The sequence below is a fragment of the Phasianus colchicus genome, chromosome 13, assembly GCF_987193195.1.
Source record: "Phasianus colchicus chromosome 13, bPhaCol1.hap1.1, whole genome shotgun sequence".
NCBI lineage: Eukaryota > Metazoa > Chordata > Aves > Galliformes > Phasianidae > Phasianus > Phasianus colchicus.
Window position 1 is genome coordinate 6324843 of NC_143448.1, and position 22917 is coordinate 6347759.

The 22917-nt window shown below is 37.1% G+C and overlaps 1 protein-coding gene across 4 annotated transcripts in view; it reads left to right on the plus strand.

Moving 5' to 3' along the window:
* Nucleotides 1-22917, plus strand: part of LOC149916129 (uncharacterized) — a 214057-nt gene that overhangs the window by 79843 nt on the left and 111297 nt on the right. For all 4 annotated transcript variants that reach the window (XR_016470890.1, XR_016470891.1, XM_090149923.1 and 1 more), the window contains exon 3: nt 19386-19634. The gene's annotated coding sequence lies outside the window, so the exon portion shown is untranslated. The remainder of the gene's footprint in view (nt 1-19385; nt 19635-22917) is intronic.

Consider the following 22917-nt stretch of genomic DNA (forward strand, 5'->3'; position numbering starts at 1 on the left):
TTCTTTAGTATTTTCTTTGTGCAGTGATCTGATTTAATTCCTCAACAGATACATATGGTAGGACAGAGAATTTCCTTTCTTTAATGTAAAGGGAACACAACTGCTGATGCACGTGTCAACACAAGGAGCTGTTCTGTGTATTTTATGAGCACCAGCACCAGGGAAAACCCAAGGCATTTTCTGGATCCCCTTTTGGCAGCGAGAATGATTCACCTGCCTAGAGGACATGAGTGGTTTACACACAAATGTCTGCCCTGTTATAGCCATGGAACCATGCTATTTTAATAAGGCCATTAGGTATCAAAGATGTATGAATCTATAGCTGTAATAAAGGGCAGAGCCACTTAATTTTTGTTGTATCTTGATGCCATCCAGAAGGGATGCATGTACCAAAAGTTGCCTGTCTTCAAGCTAGCTGGAAATATGGCTGTCTTTCATATCAGCTATCCAACAGGCGTAATAGGCATATAGTCATTGTATGAAATTCAGAGTATGAGATGTTATGCATTTTTTGCATATCTCACCTTTTCCTTATTCCTCAATCTGACAAAACTGACTGTACCTCTCCTCTCTCTCTGTCCAACAAGGCCTAATTCCCTTATTAGTCTCTTTCTTGTTAATATGCCCCTCTGCTCTGCAGATTCTAACAAGCCATTTCTCTCAAATTGCCTAATAGCTTAACATAATTAAGTTAAATCACAGCAATTGCTTCCAATCTATATTTAGCTTCAAGTTTGCTGCTTCTGCTTCAGGTGTGAAGTTACCCTTGTATTCCTGAAAGTTCACCCATTTTTTCCTGTATACAGCAATTGGTCTAATGAGATGCATTCCTCTTCTCTGCAGACTTCACCTTCCCTTACAATATATGAGATTTTCTTCCACCAAATGACAACCGTGTCAGAATGTTCTGCATTAGAGCAGTGCATGGTGTAACTCTGGTCACCCCAGCTGATCAGTGCTGCCTTGGCTCTAGAAATGTATGCATTGTGAATGATATAATTGTTAGGAATGTCATCCTTTTAAAGAGAGACAAAAAAGAACAAAAACCAACAAAAACAGCCCAGTTCATGGATGCAGTAGAAGGGGAATCTGCATCATTAAACTGATTAGAAAGTTCCAGAGGGTCCTAGGTTTTGTAGCAGACTTAAAGTGGCTCTTCTAAAAGGGCTAGCGAGTTCCTCTGTCCCTTTCTTCTTACTGTTTAGTTCAACAAATCTTTTTTCTTTTCCCCTTTCTTTCTTTATCCCTCCTGATCCATTGCCCCTTTCCCCTGCCAGCTGGCTCCCTCAGCTGCTCATTGATCCCTCAGCTGCTCTGGCACTCCTGCTATCAGCACCACGGGAGGCAAAGCAGCCACGCAGACCAATACAGGAGTGAATCCCAGAGCTGCAACAAAAAAAAATCCAAATTTGTTCAGTTGCTCTCTCTCTCTCCCATAGCAACCCTCTTTATAATTGTAGGTCGGCATTCGATAGTCATGCTTTTTGTATTAACAGTAATAGCTCTGATGTTTCACCTAGTTTCTGCAGTTTCTGTAGGGTTTGAGTTCTGGCTGAGCTCTGAAAGCCATGCATCACATTGTCATGAGAAAGTCCCCGAGTATGTTAGCAGCCCTTTGCATGCTTCCAAGTGCCTTGTTGCTGCAGGATCAGAGTTTGCAAAAGGTAATGCTTTTAATTTGAGAGGTGAGTGAGGGTGGAGCAGGAAAATTGTGAGAACAGGTTTGGATGTGGCCACGATGAGTTATGTATCCCTTCTGCTCCTCTTTGTTGGCTGACTGTGCTGTGTAAAACAAATGGCATGATGAGAATGAATTCAGACATGTCGGAATGATTTTACATAACTTATGCACACTTTCCATCCCCTAGAACATGGAAGGAAAAGGTGACAGAGATAAGCTGCAGCAATTTAGCAGATATAACTGCATTTGTTTCTGGTGTCATTTACGTTTAGGTACTGCAGGTCCGTGCTCATGGTGAAGATCAGTATGTCAGTAGCTCTCATTGTGACAGCTCTCAAGAGCAATGGCTGAATTTATTTTTAAATTTTGATTCTAATGTACAGTGCCAGTGGAGCCGCGCTGCACTGAGTGTTTATTGAAAGCAGGTCTAGGAAGCATGGCCCAAAGCTTTTATAGCCAGCAGTGACTTAGCTGCCTACAAGTGCCAGTCTGTATAGTCTCTCCTCCTCCCTCCTGTTTTCCTTAGGTGCCTGCACCAGGTTATCAGAAACAAACTGGATAATCCACACTATTCAGTAAAGAAATTGGAAGTAATAAAAGATCAACTATTATATGACATATCAGAAATAATTTTGTTATTGTTCTTTTCACGGGCAGGTCTGTGGATGTTTTACAAGGATTATCTTTATCATTGCCATGCTATCCAAATGCAAAACCTTGTTCAAGTCCACCCAGCAGGTCTGTGACAGAATCAGAAATATCTGTGTCTCTATCCAGCTCTCTGTGCATTAGTGAGAAAAACATGAGCCAAAGAATTCACAATCTGAATGTGGATTCAAAATTTCACATATGGTTCCTTTTTCATTGTGGGTCAAGTTGGAATGGGAAGTCTTTAGCATTCTGTGTAAGTTGTCAACACTGCAATACACTGCAATATAAAGATGCCACTAATTTTCTGAATTCAGGTATCACCAGTGGCAATAAAAAAAAAAAAAAAAAAAAAAAAGGCAAAAAGTTCTATTAGAGTAAGCCACCTATTCATAAAGATCTGTGGGAATAGGATAAGCTAAAAGGAAAGGAGAGTAGCCATGCAGAGTTATAAATGGCTTTAAAATAATCATAATCATGAATATTGCAGAAGTCGTATTGGTAACAGCTTAAGTATATTTCCATAGGTGTTTCTTTTTATTTACATATTAATTAGTAGATACCTAAGATATTATGTTACTAGAATGTCCGTGATGTTCATGTTTTATTGACAGACTATTGTACCCAATAAAAGTTGCCAGATGTGGAAAATTAATTTCTACAGGCTTAATTGATTGCAGAATTTCTTACTCTGCCAGTTTTATTCTGTGCAACACTGCATCTGCTAAGTGTGTCGTGTGAGTAACCCTGCAGCTGGGTAGCTGCCCTTCCTAGCCCTTAGTGGTGATAGGCGTGGGAGGTCTCTGTGTACCATGCAGGCCAGTCTCTTTTGGAATCTCTTGGAGAAATGTCCTGTTGCAGCAGTCAGATGGGGTCGATGAGTATCCTAACCTGAATACCACGGTTTAACAGGAGCATCACAGCATTCGAGTCTTTTTTCCCATACCTGCCAGTATTGTACTTTTCTGAATACGGATCTTCCTAGCAGCTTCAGCATTCTTTTGCTCATACAACCCTGATTTTTGCTGAAGTGCAGCAGGGTCTGCTTTGTGTGCACCCTCCCTGTGCTGAGGACTGCTCCTGAGCTGCATCAGGCAGAGTGAAGGAAGAGTGCATGACCTCTGGAAGCTTCTTCCTCGTTCCCCTCACCCAGAAACCATGCCTACCCTCTTCTCACCTCTGTGCCTCTGCTGACAGCCCCCTCCAACAGCCTTTTAAATTCCAGTAGCCTTTTAAAGGATCTGTTCAAAACTTAAAATGTTTTGGAGGGAAGAAAAAAGCTTTTCACAATTCAAAGAATAGGTCATAACACTCAAGGTCATCACATCCTTGCCACCACATGGTAGGACTAGGATAATTAATCTCCATTTTTGAATGTTGAAGTATTTTTTTTTGGAAAAGCCTTTTTAAAACAAAAATAATATAAAGGTGCCATTCCCTTATGAGAGTCAACGAAAGATCATTTGCAATTATACTATCAGTGAGTTTTGTTGTTTTCCTGACTGCTCCTTACATCATCTACTTTGAAAAAACAAACAAACAAACAAGCAAAACTTTGAAAAGTGGAACTGGCATAATGAAATGTATAGTAACCTTTCAGGTCTCCATACTCTGGCAATACTTCAGGGGCAGCTGATAATTCTGTTGCGACTGAGGTCAGCATCATTTGACACTGCAAGGTGCGTAAATATTTGTCTCACAAGATAATGCAGGCAGACATGATTTGTGGGATTACATCCTTAACTGATCTAGCTATTGTCTAACAGCAAGATCCCTAGCTAGGCTGATGGATGGAGCTCAACAAAAGTTATGAGCAAGCTTCTCATATTTATCCAATTAATGCTTAGCCCTTTAGCCTCGAGATCTAATTTGTTGCTCGATAATACTAATTTTGCTTTCCTTGGTACACCCATCTTATTTTACCCTGTTCTATCATGCCCTCATATGACAGGGAAGAAAATACACTTTAGACAGCTATCTTATTTTACGGATGTACGGAAAATTGCTATTTCTGCCTTATTTTTTTTTAATTCCCTAATGCAGCCGGATCCTTTGGTGGTTTTTAATGCTGTTTCTGTGTTTCAGTGCAGTTCCATTTTCTATAACATCTGAATCTCAAAAACAAAATGCAGTTAATATATGTTAAAGTAATATTGTAGAGGGAGTTTTTCCATAAGGTTGGTTATTCTTTCAAGATTGGTATCTATTTCCGAGCAGTATTTGCAGACTTCTTGCTTTTCTTGTATTTCTGTGTTGTTTAAACAATATAGACATAAGATCATACAATTTACCCTCTTCTCTGATCTCGGCGAGCTTTAAGGCATCTTAGAATGGGGATTTCTAATGATGATGAGTGACAGCTTAAACTTTTTCATTGTGGGTCAAGTTGGAATGGGAAGTCTTTAGCATTCTGTGTAAGTTGTCAACACTGCAAAAAGTTATGAGCAAGCTTCTCATATTTATCCAATTAATGCTTAGCCCTTTAGCCTTGAGATCTAATTTGTTGCTCGATAATACTAATTTTGCTTTCCTTGGTACACCCATCTTATTTTACCCTGTTCTATCATGCCCTCATATGACAGGGAAGAAAATACACTTTAGACAGCTATCTTATTTTACGGATGTACGGAAAATTGCTATTTCTGCCTTATTTTTTTTTAATTCCCTAATGCAGCCGGATCCTTTGGTGGTTTTTAATGCTGTTTCTGTGTTTCAGTGCAGTTCCATTTTCTATAACATCTGAATCTCAAAAACAAAATGCAGTTAATATATGTTAAAGTAATATTGTAGAGGGAGTTTTTCCATAAGGTTGGTTATTCTTTCAAGATTGGTATCTATTTCCGAGCAGTATTTGCAGACTTCTTGCTTTTCTTGTATTTCTGTGTTGTTTAAACAATATAGACATAAGATCATACAATTTACCCTCTTCTCTGATCTCGGCGAGCTTTAAGGCATCTTAGAATGGGGATTTCTAATGATGATGAGTGACAGCTTAAACTGAAGGAAGTAGATTTAAAAGCTGAGTGTGCAGTTACAAGTACAGATTTTTTGAAAATCCGAGTAAATGTATGAATTTTCAGAGACAAAGATCAGTGCAAATTGTTTCCCATGAGCCAGAAAAGCAGAAATATATCAATCACAATCCAGAAATCCAGATGTTCTAACCTAAGTTTTTGAGAAAATAAAAGTAAATAAAGTTTAATCGTAATTGCTTCAGCATTAATTCTGCAATAGCAGCAAGAACAATTTGGACAAAATAATTTCCTCAAACCAAAAGAATATTAAAACTGGAAAAAAAAAAAAAAAAAAAAGAGGAGAGGCTTGTCATTCATACTGGAACTATTTTACGTAACAGCTTTATCCTGACATTAATCCACAATAAGGTGAAGAGGTGGCTTTGGGTTGTGTTTTTTTGTTTGTTTTGTTAGGGTTTAGGGTGTGGTGGTTTTGTTTGTTACTTCATTTTTCTTTTCATTTTATTCGTATCTGTCTTTTTCCCTTTCTAGCTGTAATACAGTCATTTTCTACAAAAATGTCACTTTGAAATTAAAACATTATGTTCCTGATGCACAGGAGGAGTTCCAATATTTCACAATTACAGCAAGCAGCACAGCAAACAAGATGGAGATCTGCACTAAGCTTTCAGACTGTGGTCTGCTTTTGTGACCTTAGTTTGAGTAACACAGCTGCAAAACACAAGTGCTCTGGAGGGACAAGATGATGGTTTGTTTTACAATCTTTTAGTTTATTTAGCAAACTAAAATAACAGTTGCTTTGTAGTCAACTTTGCTGGACAGATAAACAATAGTGACAATTTCATATGATGTATATAGACAGAAGAGGTTAGCTGCAACCCCTGAGTGATGGAGCTTGTCATATTCCCTTCTCCAGTAATGCACAAGGTTAGAAATCAATGTCTTAATCATGGGCAGCTCTGGGCAATTCAGATATATCACACACAAACAGGCTTCTAATTACATTTAAGAAATACATATCATACATATATAAACTGACATAAATATCAGAGTGGTGTTGCTAGCTGTCAAAATGGATAAGTATAATTCCCTCAGTGGCCCTTGACAGGTTCAATACCTGCTACGGAGGTGCTATGAACAGCATTATACGGCTGATTGAGTTATGACAGCTCTAACCCAACAGGGAAGCGAGGCAGGAAGGAATAGCCTGGGCTGCAGACAAATGATGATAAAGTGATCACTTTAAAGAACAATCTCCATAATATTTCATGCTTGCTGCACGGTGTAAAGGCAGTCTTGACTGCGGGGCTAACTGCTCTATCAATTGATTTGATTCACTGCTGCAGCTACTCCCAGTCATAATATTTCAAATAAATGGCACCGTGGATAGAAATAATATCTGCATCAATATTAACCCTGAAAGGACTAATGGACACAAGCTATAATTTCCTGGACACCCTAATAATGCATTTTGACTGGGTTTGGCATGGAATGATTTTTTTCTTCTTCTTCTCTTATATATGTATATACATATATATATATAAACACCATATTGTTTACTTAAACTTTCTTTCTTTCATGGCAGTGAAAAAGCTTTGCAGTTCAAGCCTCATTCACAGTTTCAAGTTTAATTTTAAAGGAAATTCTACTTAGTATTATTTTTAACTGTTTATAGCGAACATCTTATGTTACAATTGTATTAATTATCCGAAAGGAATGGGATGTTGAGCATTTATTTGCATATGTGTATTATACAATTTTTGTGCGCATGTGTACATATGGAAAGAATCTGCTATGATTCATTTAAAACAAACAGTAAAGGAGCTTAAAATTAATTATAAATGAGAATGGAGTCAACAAATTATATCCTGGAAACACAAGAAACCAGTAAATTCTAATGGCTATACAGGATGTTAGGGTTTCTTTTTCCTTTAGAAATAATAAGTACTATGTGAGACAAGCTGAACATGTAAGAAGTAGAAGTGAATTTATGTGTTCATAACCTTAAATCAAACCTGATTTCTATTTTCCATGCAGTTTTTCACATACTCTGCAGCGTAATGGATGTTTATTCTCTTCTTTCATTCATAACACCGTGCTGACATTTAAGTCCCCTTTAAAGATCTGCTGTGCTTATTGTGAATCAAGTTGACATGTATAAATTGTATAATTTTATTATTGTTATTCTTTTTCCACTACTCTCTGACTACTTGGCCATCTTTGGATTGTGAGTCCTTAAAATCAGAGTCATGCCCACAGATTTAGAAACTGTGTAAAAAATAGTATTTCATGCATGCTAACAAGAATTAACCTGGATGGGTTTAAAAATCTATTTCTGTTGTTATTAGTTTGTATCTAGGTAAAGAGTGTCCTTATCAGACTCCTTTTTTTTTCATTTGTCACTTAAACATTTACTATAAATCAGATAGGGTGATGAATCTCGTGGTTTGTTTATATTTGAAGCTAAAATAGAGGTATTTTATGAACCATCCTTGGTGAATGCTTTGATTGCAGAAGTGGTCTTAAAGAAGTTTCAAAGGACCCCATTTTATAGTTTTCTAGAAGATGTGGGGAAAATAATGCTATTTCTCAGGATGCAAAATAAAGCCTGAAGGTTCCAACTGAGTTTGGAAGGCTGGCCTGAATCTAAATTTGAAGTTAAAAATTATAGAATATCAGCATTGACACAACCACTGTTTCTGTGAGTCTACTGTCACAAAAGTACTATTCTCCTTTTTTGACTTGAGTACACAAGCAAGTTCTGTCATACTTGTTGCTTGCTAGCATGCTTACCTACAGATCAGTATCAATTTTACCAGAAATGAAAGCACGTGGCTCTCATAATGTGTATTTTGTTGTTCTGCATTTTCTTAGGAGCCTATGCCAATAGTCCAGGTCTCCTTTCTGTAGATCACCACTCACTATTCCAGTATTTTACCAAGACAACTCTTTGATTTTCCTCCTTGTTTCCTCTCCGGTTTTTTGTGTGTTTTTTTTTTTCCTCCTGTCTTACAATGCATGGTGCTAGTTTTATTTTTCCATTTCAAACTATTTCCTCCAACTTTATACCAATCTGGTAATCTTTTGGTACTTCTCTACTTCTTCTCTAAACTTATTGAACTTCTTTCTGAAGTTTTTCTTGCCTAATTCAGTATCAGACTTTTGGCTCAAGTCATTCAGTTGCTATCAGTCTGTCCTTATCTGGTTCTTCACCTTTATTCCTCTCTATTTTTGCGTGTATCTTTTGCTCCCACTTTGTTATTCTCTCTACATGCTGTGGCTCAGTTATAGAGATAGCCCCCAAATGCAAACCAAACATTCTCACTAGTCAGAAACCTTACACATATTCTCCCTTCTTTGAATTAAAATGCTGGCTTGTCAATCTACATGCTTCTTCACGAATATCCAACATATAATAGTTAAAGTAAAACTTTGAAATTTCGCTGACAGCTGCTTACAACAACAAAACTTCAGTGTCTCTGCTATTGATTGCAATGTCCAGCATTACAGCTCTGTCACTATTCCTTAACTTGATATTTGACTTGGGCTTAAACCTTCTGTGTCTTGAAATCTAGGCCATATGATTATTTTGGAAATCCATTTCTGCATGAGGGGATGCCCTGTCCACTTTGTGCAGCCTTAACTTTTCTCCTGATTCTCCTCATCATCTATTGTTTGTTGGAAACTGAACTTCACTTGAGACACACAGTCAATTTGCAGATGATCAGAAACATTATGCAAAGCCTGTTAACCTGATAGTAAAATAGTTGTTTTCATGTTTGCTATTTCCTTTCCCATTCTTTATCCTTCACTCAGTATCAAGACATCAACCATATGCCTCACCAAACTTGATGACTTATCAGTCTCTGCCACCCTGTCCCTTGTTCCTAGGAGTATTTTTGTTTCAGTTCAGTACAGTTACAAGGAGCTTGCCATTTACAGCTGCAAATTAATTAATTGTTACCTTGCAAAGCCTTTCTAAATGTCTTTCTGACTATAGGTCCAAACAGTCAAGCTCCCAGCTTGGAATCTTGTCAAAATTTGCTGCATATAGATATTTTGGTTTGTGTTACTCCTATCATAATGTCATCTTTTGGTGTTCTCATTGTCTCTATCTTTTTAATGGATTATAAATTTTTGGGGGTGAAGACTGTCTTTTTCAGAATTTGCAGAGTATCAAAAAGAGAAGCAACGTAGCAGTACAAGTAATTAAGACAGTAATAATAATAAAAGTAACTTTTGCACCAGAAAGAGTTGTGAATTCAGCCAAACTAAACTCAACAAAAAAAAATTATTTCCAAATATGAATTATTCCCCAGTCGAGTCTGAGACTTAATTTCAGATGTGTCAACACAAAACACAACTTCTTAACTGGGCCAGCAACGTGCTTTTTAAATCTGATAAATTACAGAGTTGCATCCATTTTCCAGCTAATGTAGATGAAGTGTAAATACATGATGATAATTGAAATACATCCCTTTACTGTATTTGCAAATGGAGAGGTGGGAAGACCCTCGGTATTTTAAGGGCCAAAGAGAATCACGGGAGCAGCTTTAAAGATTAATTCCTTGTGTCTAGTTTAAAACAAGATTAAATTAGCTTGTGTGAGCTGCTGTTAGCAGATGCACTATTACATTATGCATATGATTCCTGACTGCTCATAGCATGAACAAACTGCACAGTGTTCCATTAGTGATTTTCAATGCTGTGCTAAGCTTTAAGTCACATAGACAGGCCATTGTATTGGGTTTACTTTGCGGATGTGTTTTCCAGGCAATTTCACAACCTACCTGATCACTGTTATTGATTGACTGAGTTTGAAATGGATAAAAGAATTAACCTGTGTAAGGGTAGTGGAATGGGGTATCTACAGTATCCTATATACTTAGTATGATCAATAGTACTCTAATGTAGAAAATTTAACCAGACAGGGCAAAATTGTTTTGCCCACCTTCATCAGTCTTTGTGCTCCCCACAGTGTACACCATTCTACTTATCCTATATACATATGCTGTTATGCTTTTCATCTGTTTTTTTTTCCTTGGACACTTCTCTTTCTACTGTTCTCTGTAATCTTGTGAATGCACTGATCTACTTACTCTAAAGCAAACTTAGGAACTTCTGAACAAGGATATTTTTCCTCTCTTGTGTCCACTTTTGAAGGGAAACACAGGCAGCTACACTTATCTAGAAACTCTCCCGTTTCATCTATAAAGAATTCCTACTTCCTCTCACCTACACTCTGTGGCCACCTTCTCCTTCTGCTAGTTCTACCGTATGACCAGTACAGTTCTGCTTTCTTTCATGGTGCCCTGTCCTACCCCCACCACCTTTCATTCAGACGTAGGTCTTAGTGATCTCCAGCTCCCATTTATGACATTTCTCACCCTCCTCTACCTTACATAAGCTGCAAACACACACATTTTTGAGGCCAGTATATTATCATATTTATTGCATATGCTTGACAGATACAACCAGATGTTTTTTATTCCAACTAATCTTCCCATCTGGATGCATACCTCTGTGACCTATTGTAGGGAACTTGGTTTAGCAGAGGGGTTGGACTCAATGATCTTTCAGGTCCTTCCAACCCCTGTGATTCTGTGATTCCCAATACTGGCTAATTAAATGTTTATTAGTGAAACCATAACAAACCCAAACTTGTATAACAATTTTGTGGAAATAAAACTAAGTTATGGCTACTTAAAATCTTTATCAGAAATACTTCTGAATAAAGCATCAGAATTGTTATTCACCCCTGAAACTAACATAGTATTTTTAAATTGTACTCTTGTCATGTAATTAGGATTAGGAAATAAGCTTTCATACAGCTTTGGTTGCATTATGTTCGCTCCCTCCAGCATCAAGAAAGCATTAAATACACCAAACTTCTGGCCATCTGGGAATTCCTGCCCTCCTGGCCAACTCCTTTTCTTTCTTGGCTAACTTTCTTTATTCACAACCTCCTCTAAAGGAAAAGCCACCCAGAAAGGCATTTCTGTCTCTTCTTTCAAGAATCCCAGGAGACTTCAGGAAAAAATAACTGAGAAGCAACGGTGCTACTCAGCTTTTGCTTATCCCACAAGATGGGAAAGACAAAGGAGGAGGAAGGGTTCTTCAATGCATTTCTAGAAAGTGTTTCTGGTCTGCTACTTCCAGGACAAAATTTTAACATAATTGATTAACATTTTTATATTAATTTAAAATACAAGTATCTGTGTGTCCTTTTTCTTGCAAAGTTTAGAAATCTCAGCGTTTTGTTTTGCTATGAAATGAATATTGCTTTGAATCCTGAAATATGCAATAAATTCATCTGTAGACTGTATTAGGAGATTGATTACAAAGAAGGATATATCCTGAGCTGATGTAGTCTTTGTCTTTTGCCTAGAGCTATATCCAAACTCCCAGCCTCTCATGGTAAGCATTCTGTCATATAATTTTGCAGCACTCTCCCCCACAGCCTATGGGTATTTAATTTTCTGTAGTTGTCTAAGCCAGCAGCTTGGAGCTTGGAAATTCTTCAGTAATTTCAGCACCAATGGTCGCTCCAGCTATACCCTTAATCCCTGTAGTTTTTCTCTGTAAAATGGGTGTTGGAGTGGTTGCTCCCTGAGCTGACGTGTTAGCTAATGGTTTTAATATGAACTAATAAAATTGCACAAAACTGGTAACATTCCTTGGAGGTAAAATTGATTGCAGAAGTTACTACATGACTTCAAAATGCTATTGTTAATGTCTAAAGAAACCAATAATTCAAGACCTGTTTTTCACTTGTGCCAAGGGACATAGAAATTAGAAAAAACAAATCAATCACATGGCTTTAAATGTGAAATCGTTCTGTTGAATCCTCTGCCCAGACAGGACCAACTTGGGTGGTAAGGTCAGCAGGGTGACAGAGCTGGCTAGCGGTGACACTCCTTTACCAACACATGCTGTCCAAGCACCATGGAATTGCTGCCAAATCCCAGCATGGCGGCAGCAGAACCAACAGAGGAGTTAGCAATGTGCAACATTTAAGAGAGACCGCTGCAATTTCTAAGCAGTCAATGTAAACAAATATTCTCACAGAAATCAAACACTTTGTTCAAAGCAAAACTTGCTAGCTACATTAAGCATTAGCAGAGCAGTGCAGCAGATACTGAATAAAAGGCCACTGAAATTTTTTATTGCTAGGAGAAAAAAAAAGGTCCAAATGTTCCTTGCCAAATTACTGTTTGCTAGGGGCTCTATTACCAGTTGAACAGCCATTGGTCAGCAAATTGGTCACATTATTTGTTAGTAAATTTGAGAGTGCAGAATTATTTATTGGTAAATTAGAGATGGCAGAATTATTGGTTGGTAAGAGAAGAATTGCAGTGATTTGTTAGCAAATTAGAGATGCTTGGTTTTGTCTGTGGGATAAATCAAGGTTGGTCAGATATTGGAGGCCAAATTAAAGATGGCCATATTATTTATGGTGAATGCTGAAATCCTGCTTTGTGTGTTACAAGCAAGTAAAAGTTGGGAGGGGTTGCTTGGTTGTTTTTCAGATTTGCTTTTAATTTTTTTCTGGTTTATGTTTGTTTTTATCTTTGCATTTTTTTTGTGTGTGTCCATTAAAATGTAAGTAAACACAATTTTTTTCAGTTGATTAATGATAAAACCATGTATTACCATAATCAGAGTGCCAAGGGACTTCTGAAATTGGTTGAAGAAAGGTGTTGGAATGCCAGAACTAAAATCTGAAGCTTTTGCTATTCTGGAGTTAAGCTGGTGCTGTGCAAGCAGTATGAGTTACTCCTCGCTGGCCCACAGTCAGCTGGCACCAGGAGAAGCTAGTGATGTGAATCCCTTTCCTGAGAAGCTGCCCCGCTGCCAGCTGAGGGCTGGTTGCCCTGCTTTTATTGTCAATGAACTGGGATCAGCAAGGACATGGAGCAGTAGGGCCTTCAAAGCAGGAGTTCCTGCGAAGAGTGGGGATTTCTTTGGACAGTGGTAGTCTATCTATTTTGTCTCTTGCACAAAAGCTAAACCACTATGTCAAGGTTAATAAGCAACCATCCTTACCATGTAATAAGGGTTTTTTGGGGGAGAACTGCGACTGAGATCACCGTGTTCTTGCTAGACGACTCTGAAAGCAGTATCTTTGGTCTCACTGATATCACAAACACACTAGCTTTTTACTGAAATAGAGTAATGCAGTGGAAGCTCATATTCTCAGTTGTCTTTAGTATATCTTCCTTCTTTCTTTGCTTTTATCTGCAGAATTCCATCTTGGAAGCAATCTTGATTTTGCATTCTGCATATAGAACGATTTGGTATCATTCGAGAACACTGTAAGAGAAGTGCTTTTTACTTGAAAACTTTGCAAACAATGTACAGAACACAATGGTAAAACAATTAAATCATTTTAGATTTTAACAATGTTGAAGAAAATAATAGAATAGTTAGTATGAAATGTCCATGGCTGTTTATATAGCTGTTGAATTCTGTGTACAATGGAGACCAACACTAATTAATCAGTTTTACTTTTCCAAAGGGACGATTCATAATTGTTTTGACAATAATACAGATGGAGCCAGGGAAGATGTATTTTAAAACTTGAAGTCTTAAATTTTGAAACATTAAAATTTGCTTTTTATATGAACTCCTGTAACAACAGTGCCCCTACCTTTCCTGTCTACTAATTCTGCCAAAAATGATGTGTTTATTTGGAGACAGTAAAATATGTTTGACGTTTTTAAGACATAGCTAAGGGGGAGATTTTGCGAAAGTGAAGGGGGTGAAAAGGAATTTTTATCCTGCTGAAGTAGCAACATGATCACAAGATATCTGGGTTTTATAAATCTCCTGGATTGAGATAACATATGCTGCACATTTTTGGGTGTTTTCATGAATCAAAAAGTTAGAACTTGGAATTCATCAGAGCATTTCAGAAATACAATGATTGTTCAGTATTGGGTTCAGCTTGAACTGCTCATCTGGAAAGCTTTAGCTAAAACCATTACAATTAATTAGAAATGGTTTAACAATTTCAGAAGAACATAATTATAACCCCCCCTTCCCCCCTTCCCCTGTGTAGGTACCTACATAATCACATAATCTGCTCTCCAGAAATGGAATTATACTCTTGGTGCCAATCACATTCTGTTCTCAACTCTCAAGGCTCACACTGTAAGGTGTGTACTTGAGCCTACTTGAATCTCAGCCTGAGATTGTTGTACTCTTCAGGGTTTTCCCTCTGGTGATTTGTTTCAGACCATTACAAACTTCACATTCATATCAAGATCTGGAGTATTGAATTGGGACAAACTGTCTTCAGCTGCTATTCACACATAGCACGAGACAGGAAAAGTAAGTAAGCAAAAACAAATAAACAAAAAACAGCAAGAATAAACTGAAGGTATGCAAAAAAGCAGGACAATGTGGGTGACATTTTGTTGTTTTTTTTCTCCCAGGAGAATCTGGTAACTTTTAACAGAAAATAACTTGATGTGGGAGGGTGGAGGCAAGCCATTAACCTTCATTAGAAAAGACCATGATTTGGGTCTACCTCCATTTAAAATGAACACAGGTTTTTACCAGAAATTGTTGGTCATACTTTCTGCTGGTAAAATAAAATTTAAAAGTAGGTTTATTCCTCAAGCCATTTATCTGAGTTCTTTCTGAGGTCAGTGCAGAAACTGGGATAAATCATTCTACTATGGCTCTCTGAATCTACCTCACCTTCTAACTTGTTATAACAGATAAAATCACAGTTAAATCTCCTACAGTAAAAATTCATGTTTATCGTAAGGTTCGTAACAGCAATAGTATGTTTCCCATTGCTTATTAATACAATTAGTAAAAAAAATTAATAGTGGGAGTCTTCATAAAAATATAAAATTTAAAATGAAATCTTGACCAATCTACAAGAAAATCTTTATTCCAACTGTAGAATTCTTCTATTTTGCCAGAAGTACAAAATATTTGCAATTCGGTGGTTGCATTTCATAGAATATCCTGAATAGGAAGAGACCCATGAGCATCACTGAGTCCAGCTCCTGACCATACACAGCAGCCTAGGAGTTAAACCATGTATCTGTGAGCATTGTCCAAATCCTTCTTGTATACCAACAGGCTTGGAACCATGACTGCTTCCCTGGGGATCCTCTTTCCAGTGCCTGAACACATCCTCACTTGTCTGTATGTATTTTGAGAAAACATGTGAGAATTTTCAAAATGATTGCAAGATCCTTCAGAAAAATATGGCAGCTCTGCCCACAGCAAGAGGTTGGAACTAGGTGATCTTCTACGAGAAACAATAAGAGAAATTCACTGAATACTGTACTGTTCTGAATTTGGTCAAATCTTTGCGAGTTTTATATATCAATTTAGATTTCTAACTATAAATTTCTTTGGCAGGGTTTTTTCTTCTCAGCACAGATGTTTTTCTTTTTCATAAGACTATGAAAGTGATCACTAAAATCTGAGAAAGTAAATCACAGCCTGGAGTGCAGTAACAGCAAAATAGGTGAAGTTTTGAATCTAGAGACTGACATACTTCAGAAAATTTAGCTTTCCTATTTGAAAAGAATAACATGAAATGTCTTAGCCTGACATAAGTACTGCGGTCAAAAAATAAATTCTAAAGCCATAAGTAAATGTAAACAAATGCACATTGTCCTTTTGGCAATTGCAGATATTTGAAAAGCTAACAGCTATTTGAATTGTGCTGTGAACTAACTATTCTCCACTGTAGGAAGAAGATCTTCCCAGGATTCAAATACATTATTTTTCATCTTCACTGTGAAGAGCTTTTTCCTCTTCTTTTCTTCATAGAATAAAAGGCCTTTCTGTTCTTTCAGTTGTGCAATCTCTGCCTTTTAGGGGGAGTTTCTGCTCCACTCACCCATCACCACCACCCAGCAACTCTGCAGTTTCTGTGCTTGATCTAGGAGAACAATTGGTAAAGGGGCTGAGAAGAAAGAAAAGAGAAGTACGCGCATGTGCGCACACATACTTTTTCACAAAGGAAGGGAGGAAGATTGGTGATCCTAAGAAAAACAACTTAAAACATCTCACAGGTAGAAATGAGAGCATTTCCTAGCCTAGCTGTGTGATCAGGAAGGCATTTGAAAGCTTTAAATGGCTTAGGCAGCTTTGCAGTTGCGTGGCAAATGGGTGCATTTGCATTTATGGATTCAAATATGCAACCTGGTCTGAACATAGTCTAAAGTATCCTACATAATCCATTTAGGTATTTCTGTCACACTGCAGTTTCTTAAAGCAACAAGTTTGGGTACAGTCTTCATTTTTTCAGTTATATTTTGAAGTAATATTATTTTGATGCATTCTCAAAGCTTTCCTAGATAGAGTTTGATAAGTTTGAATTTTGAACTTGGATAATTGAGCATCCTGTGTGTAGAAGCTCTGTAGGCTATGTAGTTGAAGGGCTGAGGAGGAGAAAGAAATCCTTCATTGCAAGGTCATGGTGGTTCAGCTGCTTGCAATTTACTGGCAGCTGAAGGCTGTTGAGTGGTAAATGTGGCAGAAAGGGCATATGTCCACACTGCCAGCACCATCAGCATGGCACACGGGTATTTCTATGGTAATAGGAGTTGATGAAGAGATGTGAAAGAGGAAAAGATTAAAACACATATACAAATACTTATACAAAATTAGTATACTTATACAAAATAAGTATTCTTTCTCTTATAGCAAATTCTTTTACGTTAGTAGATATGTCCTGTCTGTCATTTATTCTGTTTCAGTCCTGGTCTTTATGCGTCTGGCATCCTTCGTAAGTATTGTGTGTATTGTATACTGGTTATGTTCAAATGCAATTGTCTAAGTTAGTTTATAAAAAAAGTTTTTTAAAAAGCTGCACATGCAGCATTTCAGAAATATGTAAGGATATTGCATTTATTCTTAGAAAAAATTGGCTGATGAATGACTTCAAGCAGTGATGCACTTATATTCATGTAATCTGTGTGTACTCAAACTAAATGCGGTCACTTTCATTTTGTGAAGTAAATTAAAGGGAAAGTCCTGCATAGACTATTGTGTTTTTTTTGATGGTGTCCTAACCTTAGTAAGAAGAAAACTGGGCCAACTAGTTCTTGCTTTTATTAAAGTTCCTGTTGGCAGCACACTGTTAGGACACATTAATCTTAGTATTAATACCGAGGAAAAGGGACTAAGAAGCCTAGGATGAATAAATCATTCTGGAGGCCATTTGGATGCCTTGGCACCTTCTCGGTTACATTGTTGGTGGATGAAAAGGCTTCTCTAAGTGTTAAGGGGCTGGATAGCACAATTGGCTGATTGCAAAATTACCCACAATAATGTGTGAGGTAGGAAGGAATTCTGCTGGAGGTAGGAAGAAAAGAGTAGGGTGGTTGGAGCACCTGCTTTTGTGCAAAAAAAATAACACTCTCATGGTTATACATGGAGAGTTTGAGAGCTGGTGCTCATAAGAGCCCCATGTAGGCTTTGTCACTGAGAGCAGTGAGTGGTGTTTTCATTCCAGTTCTGAGGTATTTGTTGATACCAAGGAGAAAGAAGAGTAGTTGAAACGCATCCTTTTGTGTTGTCACTTCATAAATTTTTTGGAGGCCAGGGGACAGGACGCATTTTTTCACCTCAAATAAACCAAAAGAGGATTTTTCTATTTATCTTTCTCTCGATGACTAATTCTGAAATACACTGCAAGATAAAGTTGCCAGACTCCAAAAGTGGCTGCTGACATCAGAGGAGATTGTCACACAGTAGTAGCTAAACATTTTCAGTGGCAGTCAGTGAACAATTACATGCTACAATTTACACTGTCTTCTCTAGCATGTTCTTTGACTGAAGAAGCACCTATTATTAGCTAGGCAATAATCAAATACTTAAAATAGGCATGTAAAAGAAGATTTGGAGAATAAAGCATGCTACCATTTAATAAGCATTTCACTCCCTCATTAGATGCACTGAAGTGTAGAAACCCAAGCTATATTGCTATATTTTTAGCTGACAAAATTGCTGTTGAGACGGTTATGTTTTCTCTTTGCATTTTCTTCATACAACAATCTGGTTTTAGAAATACAGATCATCTGTACCGCAATGGATGTAATGTACAACAATTTTTTGAATGACTTTTAGTTGTTAGATGGCACAAATCAATGTTAAAAGAATACTGAAACTAGAAAAGTGAAAAACAATATGAAATGTCTCAAAACATTTCATTTTCAATGAAATAATAGAATATCACTGTACCATTTGTAACATAAATGGGATCATTTGAAAGCTATCAACCTGTTCATGTACTGATATAGATAGACTTTTTCAAGATAGCCAGTTGTCAGTGAACTTGGGAAGGAAATGATGCTTTCATGTACATATGTTTCTTGTAAAGATGTTTAGTTAGTAACAGTTTACAGTATGACAACTTAAGCAATAGACAGTAGTGGTAATGCAGCACCAACAGTAGAAAAGTTGGGCAAGAGCCACTGTTTGTTTTTGTTTGCTTCAGAATGTGAATTTCTAAAGGAAGTGCAAATAGTTTAGCTCATTTCTGAAGGAATAGAACTTACCTCCATACTGATAGAGCATCTTATTTTCTTTCTGCTCATTCTGTTTCTGGCCAGAGGTAAGTGCAGTGGCTTGTGTAGTGACCTAATGTTTGGTTCAATTTGTCCAGGACAGACAATGAGCAGTATAAGTGTAATTTTATTCACATACTACCAGACTGAGTAGTTTATGTTAAAGTTACGTATTATTTTAGAACACCAGTTAAGGAGAGAAAAAATGTTAACTTTTTTTTTAATCTCCACTTCTTAGATATAACCTTAGAGTATCCACTCAACACATGATGAACTTAAATGTCACTTACTAGTATTTCTGTAGTCCTCTTATACCTTTGGCCTTCTGACTAGAGTGATACAATAAATAAATTAGAGAACTGCAAGATGCAATGATTAATAGAAAAATAAAGTTTCTATCAGGTACAGCACCTGAGTACCACTTATTCTGCATTTACTTTGTGGTATTTCGAGATCATGAAATCTCATTGTAGGGTCTGGATGATATTTGTCATTTTGTACTAAAGCAGATGATTATCACCTATTTCTCCATTTCAGGAAACCCTGCAAGGATGTTCTATTGCAGAGAAACAAAGACTACAATCTTGAGCATCTACTTTGAAGGCACCCCAGAAGCATACCAACTTAATGTAGCCAGGATCTGCATTACTATCCCTAAGAAGACTTAAATCTTCGGAATTTAGAAGAAAAACTCTATTCTGTGCAGCATGATAAACTTGTAGGGAAACAGAAGACAAAGTCCTGCCTGATCTAAGGTTGTGGAAAGCTTTCAACTCACAAGAGAAGGTAAGTTCAATCCAAATAGAAAGTGGAGCAATTTTTTTGATGGTATTAATGAAATTCAGTAATTTCCAAGTTGTGTGAAGTAAAATACTACTATAATCAAAAATTGCTTTCTAAATTCCTCACTTACCTTCTTTATTTTTTTATGGGAAGCGCTAGGTAATATTCATATGCAGCACATCATGTGCCACATCAGATGAGCTTGAGCCTCTATGGAAAAGCAGAAGTTTAATGTGTCTTTGTTCATAGAAGTACATGATATCTGGTGCTCAGTTCCACCTTCTACCAATGGAAAGCTACTGCTTTTGCTACTGAGCAGAAGACTGTCCTGGTTTGTAATGCAATTATTAAATTGCATGGGGGGCCTGAGTAAAATTTTACCTTGATTTTATAGAATCATTGACTTTAATGGATTTGTTCCAAATTTTCATTGGTATAACTGCAAGTAAAAAGAGGCCCAGAAAATGTCATGTAAGACAAAATAATTCCATCTTGTAAACCATAATGCAGGTTACATGGTAGTTAAGTATGGGCACAGTAAATTCATCTTTCAGCTGATGTGTTAAGTGACAGCCTAGGATGCTCACAGTTACTTAAAATTTCCTGTCTTTCATAGGACAAGGGAAGTTCATTAGTAATAGTGTCCAAAAGAAATTCTAGGTAGTATTTTACTTAGCTTAAATTGTCTTTTTGCATATGTTCAGATTGTTGTTTTTCACCCCATCTTTCTGAAAACCTAACCAGTTGAGTTGTAACTTTTTTGCAAATGACAGATGTGTTATTGCCTGGAAACAACATACAGTAGAATTTCTCTTAATCTGTACCATTAAACTCCAAAGCATTGATAAAGTCTGAATTGAAAAAGCAAGTGAAGAGTCAAGATTGACGTTTTAATATTTAAGGACAGATCCTCAGGTAATGTAAATTATTAGAGATTTCTTGACTACCATTTATTTTATCTGGTTTTTATTTCTTAAAATAATATTCTATTTTATTTGGTCATGCACCCTAGGTGTTATTAGTCTTGCCTGTTTATATAAAATATCTTGTGACAATTTGGTCTTAAATAAGAGAACAAGGTACAGAGTATTACTCTTTTTTTTCTTCTTTTTCCTAATATTTGTCCTAAATTTATTCTAAAATAATTCTACAAATTAGTTACTGTAAAAATAAATATTCTTTGAAAATTACTGTCTTTCTACATTTACCTCTTTGGGCAAACCCTTCTGCATTTAGGACCACCTCAGTTACTTGCTGCTACATGCAGAAATAAGTTTTGTTTTTTGCCAACCAGAAGGTAGGATAGTGCAGTCATGCTAAGGGATGTTGTGAACAGGTTTGTATGCATTAAAAAAATTTAAGGAAGGTCATGCAAAGCGATACTTCAGCATTCAAGTTAAACACATCAAAATGGAAAAGAGTGCTGTGAGCAAAAGAGAAAACGGAATGCAAACAGGAACATTAGTTTCAGCTTACTAGCTACAGGTCTCCTAAAATACTATAGTTTTTGGATTTCAATTCTGCAATACTATATATTTGTTTTTTCCAGTCCAAGTCCGTAGCAAATTACAAATTACTTACATGCTGTGCTGAGACATGCGCACACACTCACACAAAAGAAGGGTAGAAACAGCTGCTGTTGGCTCTGTAGTTTTGCTTCGAGTGATTCCTAAACTCAGCCAACAAACACAGTTCTCCTTCACTTGTAGAGCTTCTGGTTTGTCTTGGCCCATGAAACCCTTTGTCCTCTGGCAAAATTTCACTGGAAACCTCGAGCAAATACTGTTTGATCTTTTCCGACTTGTCTCAAGGAAGACTATCATGGTTTCAGCTACCCTTCCTCTTCTGAAGGGAAGGAGGGGGAAATTGTATGTGAGGGATCATATGTGTACAAGCCTAGTCTCAAGAGTCCCAAGAAGTCTTGAACAGCTGCGACTCCTGTGCTTAACATGTGCTCTACAGTAAAGCATTTGCCAGTATAACCACTGACTAACACATATAATGGTTCTTACTGTATTTTCCATCTGTATTTTCCATGCAGTTTACCTGGCACTCTTAACCTCTCCAGAGCTACAGGACTGCAAAAACTTCCTCTTTGCCAAGTTCAGTGTGTTGTGTTACAGGGATAAGAGTCAGCAGGCTTCTGTTTGCGGGGTCGTGGCACTTGGTCTTTGATGACTGCCACCCATCCTGATCAAACTGTGCTGGCAACTTATGTATCATCAAATGTTGTTTCAAGCTTTTGATATTTTGAATCAAATTCTATAATTTCTGGGTTCAGAATGGCCCTGAGATTGAGGAATTGAGGAAATGAACAAAGAAAATCGAGAAAGATTAAAAGAGCAGAAGTGTCTCTGACACCAAGACTTAAAAGGAGATTTGCCCTTCTGCTTTGCAGATATACATTTCACAATCATCTGCTTGAATTCTACCCAATTTCCACCTGGAATAAAAACTGTGTGATGTGTAACACAGCAGTTTTACATGTTTGTCTGATGTTCCTCCTTTTTGCTTTTCTTCTTTTTCTTCCTGCACACTTTTCAGATTTGGATTGGCTGCCTGATTTTGGATTACAGTCATTTCCATGTAGTCAGCTGGTCCTTATGCAGTTACTATGATTTGCTGTACACACCACGATCTTTTTCTTTACTCTCACCTTTTCTGTTTGCTCATGTTGAGATTCTGAGTACACCAGATTAATCACTTCAGTCCTAAATCAGAGAAGTCTGCACATCTAGTCAGTCTCTTTTTTTCTGATAGCAAGATGGCAGAGCCATTGAAAATCACAGCCAATAAGAGTAGGTTGAAGAAGACATGGGATTTTTTAACAGGGGCACGGAAAGGTAAAGAGTATGAGAAGATAGCAATTGTTACAACTTAACAACTAACCTACATGGAAAAAACATCAAAAATGGTTTTAATCTCTTCAAGAATAATAGCAGGGTTTCCTTGTGGATTGCTTGTGCGATCCTGGTATAATAAAATTAGCATTTAGGAACTTGATACTAATTATTAACAGGTGCATAAATGCAGTAAGTTTGATTTGTTAGTTCTATCTTGAACTCATCTTTGTTTAGGTTTGGGAGGATCTGACTCAGAAATACTCATTCTGTTAGTATTTTTGATGACTCTAACTCAATGTCTTCAAAACAATGTTTTAAAAATGAATTTGATTTCAGATATCTTTGACTAGATCTGTATCCCAAAATCCTAGCTGTGTAGGAAACATATTTCTGTCTTATCCAGTGTTTTGAAAAGACAATTTGAAACTTATGGCAAACAAAAG